General features: G+C 45.5%; 1 non-coding gene across 1 annotated transcript; it reads right to left on the reverse strand.

Moving 5' to 3' along the window:
* Positions 1–107, reverse strand: LOC133772151 (U6 spliceosomal RNA). The gene has a single exon (XR_009867751.1). It is a non-coding gene; the product is annotated as a U6 spliceosomal RNA (small nuclear RNA).
* Between the last annotated feature and the right edge of the window lie 9,824 nt (positions 108–9,931).

Genomic DNA, 9,931 nt, shown 5'->3' on the forward strand with positions numbered 1-9,931 from the left:
AAAAATATGGAATGCTTCATGAATTTGCATGTCATCCTCACGCAGGGGCCATGCTAATCTTCTCTGTGTCATTCCAATTTTAGTATAGGTGATGCCAAAGCCAGCACTGAACATACTATTTAAATCCTAGTGGTCTGAATGGAGGAAAAACATTTGCAACAAAAGATCAGCATGCAGGCTGACACCTATTTATTTTGTGTCTAAATAATCTTTAAAGTCATGTTGACTGTCACTTCAGAAATATTTTTATGATAAGATTTTACATGGGAAGTGTAAGAAGATGGGCGTCTATTAATTAGCACAGAACACATGCAGGTGTGCCCAGTTCCAGTACCCGCTGTGAAGCACTGTGTGGCTCTGAAACAAATTGAAACACAAAGCTTTTTTTAAAAAAAAAAAAGATTTATTTATTTATTTGAAAGTCAGAGTTACACAGAGAGAAGGAAAGGCCAAGAGAGAGAGATCTTCCATCTGCTAGTTTACTCCACAGTTGGCCACAACGCCTGGAGCTGCGCCTATCCGAAGCCAGGAACCAGGATCTTCTTCTGGGTCTCCCACATGGGTGCAGGGGCCCAAGGACTTGGACCATCCTCCACTGCTTTCCCAAGCCACAGCAGAAAGCTGGATCAGAAGTGGGGCAGCTGGTACTCAATAGACGCCCATACAGGATGCCGGCACTGCAGGCGGCGGCTTTACTACTTATGCCACAGTGCCAGCCCCAAAACACAAAAGTCTTAAGAAAAGAGATGTGAGTCCTGAAAATGTCTGATGCAGCTTTTGAAAGTTGAGAAATGATAGGAATTTTTCACAAAGTTGGTTACAGGAAACTTAACAGTTGTACTTTAAAACTCACAGTACTGGGGCTGGTATTGTGGCATAGTGGGTAAAGGTGCCACCTGCAATGCGGGCATCCCATATGGGCTCCGGTTGGAGTCCCGGCTGCTCCACTTCTGATCTAACTCCCAGCTAATTTACCTGGGAAAGCAGCGGAAGATGACCCAAGTGCTTGGGCCCTTGCGCCTGCGAGGGAGACCTGGAAGAAGCTCCTGGCTTCAGATCGGCGCAGCTCCAGCCGTTGCGGCCAATTGCGAGTGGACCAGCCGATGAAGATCTCTGTCTCTCCCTTTCTTTGTAACTCTGCTTTTCAAAAACTCACAGTATTAAAAGGCAAATAACAAGTTGGTAATGGATAAAGCCAAGTACAACAAAGCACGAGTATGTTTATATAAAGAATTATAGAAAGTATTTTAGAAGTTAAAATACTATGTAAAATCATTTTAAACAGCAATGGCTCTGAATAGACAGTCTCAGAAAAGCAAATCAAAGGAATTAATAGAAATGGAGAGACTTGACAAGTGACCATGGGAATGCAAATAACCATAAGTTACAATTACCTCACAAAATTAGCAAAGATTCTAAAATTTCCAATGTTAGCAAGGGCAGTGAAAACGGATGGTTCACCCTTTTCTCAGGGCTGTATAGATTAATAATTGGGATAACTTTTTGCAAGGCCACTTAGTGATTGTAATACCGGGAATGGAAAAGCCCAGGCTAGTCACAGAGAGCATGCATATCCTTTGATCTAGCCCTTTGGATCTCAGTGAGGTCTTCAACATACAGAAAATGCTCTGTGCTCAAAGGGGTTCATGTGTTGCCCAGGTCACTCCAATCCAGGGTCTCAGTGTTTCCCTCACTGCCCCCATCTGTTCCACAGGTCTCCAACTGCCTGCAAAGGTCTTGTGAAGAGCAGTGTATCCTGTCACCATGTCGCCCTGGCTACACGACAGCACCTGCTCTGCCTCATTTCAGTATGTTTCCTGTGACTGTGTTTTTCAAGAGCCCTAGCAGTGCCAATAGGCCCATTGCAGGTGTCACAATCGCCACTGCTATTACAGGTCCCACTGCTACTGCGAACGTGACAGCACTCAGTATTAAGGGTGGCGGTGCGGGCGTTAGCTTTAGTCTTGGTTGGGTTGCAGTGAGTCTACATTCCAGCGTGATGTATGAATGCAGCTTCAACTTACGCAAGTTCCGTTTCTTGTGAACAATGAATATGCTTCTAAATGCTTGCTAAGCAAAGTAAGTGATGTCCCAAGAGCAGAAGTTATAGCCCCAAAACTATATCAAATTAATATTAGGGAATTATGCTGGCGCCGCGGCTCAATAGGCTAATCCTCCGCCTTGCGGCGCCGGCACACCAGGTTCTAGTCCCTGTCGGAGCGCCAGATTCTGTCCCGGTTGCCCTCTTCCAGGCCAGCTCTCTGCTGTGGCCAGGGAGTGCAGTGGAGGATGGCCCAAGTACTTGGGCCCTGCACCCCATGGGAGACCAGGATAAACACCTGGCTCCTGCCTTTGGATCAGCACAGTTTGCTGGCTGCAGCGCACCGGCCATGGCAGCCATTGGAGGGTGAACCAACGGCAAAAGGAAGACCTTCCTCTCTGTCTCTCTCTCTCACTGTCCACTCTGCCTGTCAAAAAAAAAAAAAATATATATATATATATATATATATTAGGGAATTATACTTGTTTTTAAAGGAAGACTTTGATTTTATTCACCCCAAATTATCAGTGCTATCACCAGAAATGGAGTTTGTTACTATCATCGAGATAGTCTTACTTTCATTGAGGTAGTCTTTGACCATGGCCTCTGTGGTCTGGTAATAATTAAGTTCACTGGTATAATAAACTGTACAAGGTCTTTGGCCCGACAGGAAAAATATCTCCAACTGCGAGTCCAGGCTCTCCTATTTAAAGGCTGTGCAAATAAAATAAAATTGCGTTTGTGGCTAAATCATTTTGAGCACAATGCCAAAGTCTTAATTTTCTACGGAATAGAAAGAGAGAAGCAAATTAGTGTTTCCTAAAATGTGTGAAAGAGCATCTAAGCACTTACCCTGGTGTGTAGACAAGATGCAAGATGCACTTCATGCTTTCAAGGCGTGTGGGGCTGGGAAAGAGAACATGTTCATGATTCTGACTCTGCCATTTGTTTTTCTCTTTGCGCAGATGTATTACTATTTTTTCTCTTTTTGCTCTCTAAATGGGGAAACCATCTGGTTCAAACCAAACCCGCGAAAGCTTCTTTCTCTCTTTCTGAAATTCTACCAAAAAAAAAAAATCTAAAATTGAAAAATATCAGCAAAGGGTGAGACACTTATAATTCACTGTGCAATTTTGCTATGGTCTGAACAGTCTGAGACCAACGACACAGGCGGAAGCAGAATTTTCTGTATTTCACACAATTGCTGGCTGGGCAGGGAGGCTCGGAAGCTCGGTTCTCACTTCCTCAGTAGTTTGTACTCGGCCAACACCTTGTTCTGAAGTTGGCATCATTTAGTAAGAGCCAGCGCTTCTGGCTTCTGTTCCATATGGTCCCACTGGTAAACGCTACATCATTTTGTTCTCATTCTCTTTGACTTTTTTTTTTTAAGCTTTATTTATTTGAAAGGCAGAGTTATAGAGAGAGAGAGGGAGAGAGTTGGATCTTGCATCCTCTGGTTCACTCCCCAGATGGCCACAACGGCCGGAGCTGGGCCAGTTCGAAGACAGGAGCCAGGAGCTTCTCCCGGGTCTCCCATGAGGGTGCAGGGTCCCAAGGACTTGGGCCGTCTTTGGAAGTGGAGCAACTAGCGCTCAAACCGGTGCCCATGTGGTAGCTTTACGCACTATACCACAGCGCCGGTACCTCTCCTTGACTTTCCACTCCAGAACATTGACTGGCACATTTAATCTGTACTTCCTCCCCTCCTGGGACAGCACTGCAAAAGTTCCAGTTTTATTTTATTTTAAAAAATATTTAATTCATTTGAGGGGTAGAGAAACAAAGAGACAGAGAAACAGAGAGAGGGTAGGAGATAGGGACGAGGGATGGAATCTCCTATCTGCTGGTTCAGTTCCCAGAAGCCTGCAACAGCTGGGGTGGCTGGGTGACACCAAACTGGAAATCAGTCCTCATAGCCTATGTGGGTGGCAGAAACCCAAGTACTTGATCCATCACCTGCTGCCTCTCAGGGTGTACATTAGCAGGAAGTTTTGAATCAGGGGCAGAACCAGAACTTGAACCCATGTACTCCATGTGGGATGTGGGTGTCCCAAGGGGCATCTTAACAGTATGCCAAATGTCTGTCCCTAAAATTTATTTTAGTACCTGGTTGTCTGCAGCCCAGACTCCATGCTTTTCCAACTTGTCTAGGTCCTTAGTTTCTTTTTTTCAGGGACAACTCCTTGTTCTTTTAAAATTCTGGGTAGGAAAGTACAGAGGCTGTGAAACATCTTCTCCACGTTCCCTTGTTTAACATTTTCTGCACATAGCTATCCTGGAAGAAGGTCTGGTAAATGCAGAGTAGCTACTGTTAGCCTAAACTATCCATCCTCAAACCTTCCATTGGCCCAATAGCTCTATTTCCAAAACCATGTCTGTCTCTACCGTATGCCCCTACTTTGAGGGGGAATACCTAGCCCCAAACCATATTCTGCTCAAATTACTTTCACTCCTTGGCACCATTCTGCCAGCAACTTAGATGTCTTGATAGACATTCCTGGCTACGTTGTGCCAGACTCGCAATCCAGCCTCAGTACCCATATCGTGAGCATGCACATCAAAGCCACTTTGCATGTCATCTGCCTGGATGCCACCTTTGCCCCTGACATGTGTGATCCATTAGAGAGGGTTAATCCTCAGCTATACCTGCAGGGACAAATGCTAAAGAACCAATTACACCCTCATTTGCAGTGGGCTATATTCTTTTTCCATTGCCCACCCTGAATATGTTTCTTGGTTAAGGAACAATTAGAAGAGCTGCCCTAATGTCAGTCTTAACCTCTGCACAGACATGATAGCAACACTAGCAATTCCAATAGAAAATTCCCAGGGTGAAATTTCTAATAACTTCACCATTGCTAGAGATTTTACTGGTGTACTGAAGAGAGCAGGCCTGAGGCTGCCAGTCACAGACAAGCCAGAAAGCAAGGCTGACTGACGTTTGGCCAGCATCTGGGCTTGGATTTGGAAGTAGTTATCACCGTTTCCTAACTGATAGGGGTGGCTCGCTGTGCCTGGCCTTCATAATGGGCTTTCTGCTTTCTCTCTAGGAGTCTGAGTTTTGGCACATACTAGCCAGAGGGGTGCCTATACGACTAGCCCACCCACTCACCCTCCCCGCCAAAACTTTGGGTGCTGAGACCTCAGTGGGCTTTTCTGGGCAGAAACTACCAATGCTTGTTGCTGGGGGAACACACTGTGTGATTCCCCCTGTGAGAAGGAACATAAGGATGTCTGTCCTTGGAGGCCTCCAGACCACGCCTGGGTCATTTCTCTCCTTACTGCCCTGCTGTGAGCACAACTACGCACCAAGCGCTGTGAGTCCCTCAGGTGACTGCAGATATGGGGTTGGGACAGCCACTGGCCTGGTGGCTAAGGCACTGGTTAGGACGCCCACCTCCCACATCAGAGTTCCTGGGTCCAATCCCTAGCTCTGCAGATCCTGGGAGGAAGAAGACGAAGGCTCCAGTCATTAGTTTCTGCCACCAATCTTGGAGACATAGATTGAGTTCCTTGCTCCCAGTGTCAGCCCTGGCCCAGTTCCAGTCATTGTGGGCAATTAGGGAGTGAACCAGCAGATGAGATTGTGCTCTCTCCCTCTCCACCCTTTCTCTCTCTCTCTCTCTCTCTCTCTCTCTCTCTCTTTCTTTGCCTTTCAAATTGAAAAAGAAAAAAAAAGCAATAATGATAATTAGAAAACCATGGAATTAATCCTGAACTTACTCAACACAAGAAATAGTAAGACTAATTCATCCCAGGGCCACCTCTGTGGCATAGTAGGCTAAGCTTCTGCCTATGGTGCCTGCATCTCATATGGGTGCTAGTTCGTGTCCCAGCTGCTCCTCTTCTGATCCAGCTCTCTGCTGTGGCTTGAGAAAGCAGTAGAAGATGGTACAAGTACTTGAGCCCCTGCACCCGTGTGGGAGACCCAGAAGAAGCTCCTGGCTCCTGGCTTCAGATTGACCCAACCAATGTGGCCATTTGGAGAGTGAACCAGCAAATAGAAGACCTCTCTCTCTGTCTGTCCATCTCTCTGTGAATCTACCTCTCAAATAAAGTAATACGATCTTAAAAAAAAAAAAAAAAAGGTTGGTTAATCCCAATGCTTCCAATATAGTCGAAGCCTCTGGTGCCATCTTCACGGCATGTCAAAGCTGCTTGGTAGCAAAGTTACTCAGTATGTCAGAGAGTTAATGAAGCACTTGTTTAAGGTTTTTATGTCTTTCCTTTTTTTCTTTTTCTTTTTTTTAGTTTCCCTGTGCTGAAACTTGGGTTTGACCCAAAGAGTCTGTACTGAAGACAAGTACAAGCAACAACACAAGCTCTTGCTGTTTCTCTTTGACTATGAATGACTGATTGTACTTTATGAGCCTTGACCCTCTTCCATATAAAACATTCTTTACCTACATGTTTCTCTGACTCTCACATGGGTTTTTAAAGTCATTTTAAATGACATAATTAGAACAGCAGGAGAGTTGCTAACAAGCTCCTCCCAACACCCCCTTTAATTTGCTAGAGAGAAATCAAAGTAAGTGCTCCCTACCAGCAAGGTGCCTACTTATCTTTGCTTCTCTCACATAACTCACATAACCAAGGTGACACGAATCCCAATTAATAAATGGCTGTTATTTCACAGTTCAGCTTGACTAATAGCTGGTTTCTAAACAGTGTCCCCAATCTGACAGAGAAACCCTAATATAATCCAGAGCCAGTAGTGGGGGGCTCTCCTGCTCTGCAAAGATCTGATCCAGCCTGGCTCAAGTCCTAATTCCGTGTTCTATGAGAGTCCAAAGTCCTCCCACAGTGAGCTCCCAGCCTTCCCCTCTCTGGTCTGCTGATTTTTATCTATGGGCTCGACAAGAGCACTTCAGAAAGTTCATGGAAAAGTGTAATTAAAAAATAAGTTTAAGGCTGGTGCCTTGGCGTAGTGGGTAAAGCCAGGAGTTTCTTCCTACTCACCCATAGAGGTGCAGGGGCCCGAGCGCTTGGGCCATCTTCCATTGCTTTATCCAGGACATTAACAGGGAGCTGCATAGTAAGTGGAACAGGTGCCCATTTAGAATGCTGGTAGCTAGTTTATGTTTTAAAAGTTCCTTCTTTAGATGTGAAAAGTTGGAAGAGTCTAAGAGTGAATGCAAGGGAACTAGTATTAGGTTATGTGGGTGATAATGGTGACTTTGAGCAGAAAGTAGGCAGGGTAATAAAGACAAAAGCATAGTTAAGGAGTATTTTGGATGGATTGGGGGTAATGAAGGGAAAGAATCCTAGATGATTTCTAGGTCTCTGGATATGGGGATGGAGATCCCAGTTAACAAGACTGGGGAAGATTAGAGAAATAGATTTGAATAGTGTATATATAGAAGACAGATAGACAGACAGACAGACAGATATAGATAGATATATATATATAACAACACATCTGATATTATCAGTGGCTTAAACAACAAGATGACCATTCTTCTTGTGTCACATTCCAGAGCTGATGTGGAGCTCCCAGGCTGCTACCTGCTCCCCAGGGTCCTTCTAACTTTCCACTGTTCACCCTTCCTTAGCTTATGGACTTCATGGTCACAAGGTGGTTGCTCTACCTCCGTGTATGTTCAATGCAGAAAAAAAAAGTGGTGGTGGAAGCTTTCCTAGAAGCCCCATCCAGTAATTTCCATTCATATGTCTGGGCAGAATGGTCATCTGATCACCTCTAATAATAAGAGAGCTTGCCTTATGTAATTTTCTAATTAACCAATTACTAAGCATGTTGCTATTCCAACCAGCATTGGGATTCTCACTGGCAAATAAACAAGGGAGAAGGCAAGCAGACATATCTAACCCAGGTGGAAGGCAAGAGCCCAGTTTAAAGCACACTAAGCTGGAGATTTGAGATTAAAATGTCCAGAAAACCCCTGAGCCCTTGAGTATTTGGAGCTTGGAAGACAGCCCAGGTGGGGATAGAAATTGGAGAGCCTGCAGTCCACAGTGGCTTTTGGTGTTTTCCTTGCAGTGGAAAACATTCTGGTTGATTCATAAGAGGTGACTTACATGAGAGAAAAGAAATAACTCACATAGCCTAGAAGGTGAGGAGAAAGGCAACCCGAGTGCATTAACCTTGACAGGAAAGAGTCATTTCCTCCATTGTCACGTGCAGGAAAAAGAAGCTATGTGCAGTGCAGAGAGGTCTGTGGATTTGGTCATGAAAAGTTGAGGTCTCTGATCTAATGGCTTCTGTGAGGGTACTTCCGGAAGCACGTGGAAAAATGGGATTAAAAGATTGATTTTGGCCTAAAAAAATTGAAATCCACACAGTTTTTCCATAACATACAATTCCATGAACTTTTTTGAAAACTCCATGTAGTACCACAAAGGAGCATAAAGTAAGAGCTTTTGCGGAAGGAGGAAGTTTGGGAGCCGAAGTCAAAGTATGAGATTGTTATCAAACTGTATCAGAGGGCAAACTTCTCGGAGAGTTTCTGGGGCTGCTGGCCAGCCCTGAGGGTGCCCACACATTGTCTGTGGTGAGTGAAGCCAGTCCATCCTGTTGGGGGATTTTTCTCCAACAACATTCAGCTGTTCATAGGAAGGTCTGGAGAAGCCAATGTTTGATTTTATTCAGGCTCATGTTCTGTCAGAGGTGGTGATGGAGGAAGTGAAAAACAAAGAAGCTGAAGGCATTTTCCAGGGAATAATTAAAGATGCTTGAGCTAAATTGGACAAACATTCATTCCCACACTGATAATGGCCAGAAACTCAGAACCAGGGAAAAAGAGCACTTTTTAAAATTTTTTTAGTCCTAACTTGTTCTGTTGAGCTGTATGCTCGGTTAGCTGAGCCAGCTCCTCATTTCTGGTTGCTTCCCTGGCAAGAAGAGTTGCATGAAGCCTGGCAAAGCCACTGAGGGACAAACCCAGCATTGCATTTCAGCCCCAGCTGAGCCAGCAGGCCCAGAAGAGCCCAGGCAGAACCGTTCACCTCTGCTGTGTGAATCCAACCAAGAGATTGTTCTTCTTTCCTGCCTTCCAGAAGGGTCAAAGAAAACTACTCACCTTTCCTTGGCCTGGAGCTTCTAGCCCGGCAGGTAGTATATTAGCTGGTCAACAGGTGCTTGTTGCAATCTTCCCCCTCCACACACACATACACAAACAGAAATTTGGGAGACCAACATGGGACTTGTGGGGTCCAGGTGGGATGAGGCTATCTTACAGCTGTGTCTGGGTGACATGAAGAAAGGTGGAAGAGTCTGGCACAGACAGTCCAGCATCAAGGGGGTGATGACCTAGAAGAAGGTCATGAGATAGCAAGCAGAGACCCAGGACACACTGCATGGTTGGGAAACGCTTCCTGGGATGGTGAAGTCTAGAGAGGGGAATAGTGGGGCCGCGAGGCCACTTGGACCATACTTGCACATGCACACACACAGTCAGATCACTATGAACAAAGCAGGCCTAGTAGTTCCCTGAGTTTTCTACTGTTATGATCTACATTCTTGTGTTCCCTGGAAATTCTTAGCCTCGTATCCTAACCCCAAGGTGATGGCATCATCAGGCAGGACCTTTGTGGGGTAATTAGACAATGCTAGGCAGGCCAGCACTGTGGCGTAGTGGGTAAAGCCACCGCCTGCAGGGCCGGCATTCTATATGGGCACGAGTTCGGGTCCCGACTGCTCCACGTCCAATCCAGCTCTCTGCTATGGCCTTGGAAAGCAATGGAAGCTGGCCCAAGTCCTTGGGCCCCTGTACCCACCTGGGAGACCCAGAAGAAGCTCCTGGCTCCTGGCTTCAGATCAGCACAGCTCTGGCCATTGTGGCCAACTGAGGAGTGAACCCTCTGTACCTCTCCTTCTCTCTGTGTATAACTCTTGACTTTCAAGTAAATAAATAAATCTTAAAAAAAACAACA

This window comes from Lepus europaeus, chromosome 12 (genome assembly GCF_033115175.1).
Source record: "Lepus europaeus isolate LE1 chromosome 12, mLepTim1.pri, whole genome shotgun sequence".
NCBI lineage: Eukaryota > Metazoa > Chordata > Mammalia > Lagomorpha > Leporidae > Lepus > Lepus europaeus.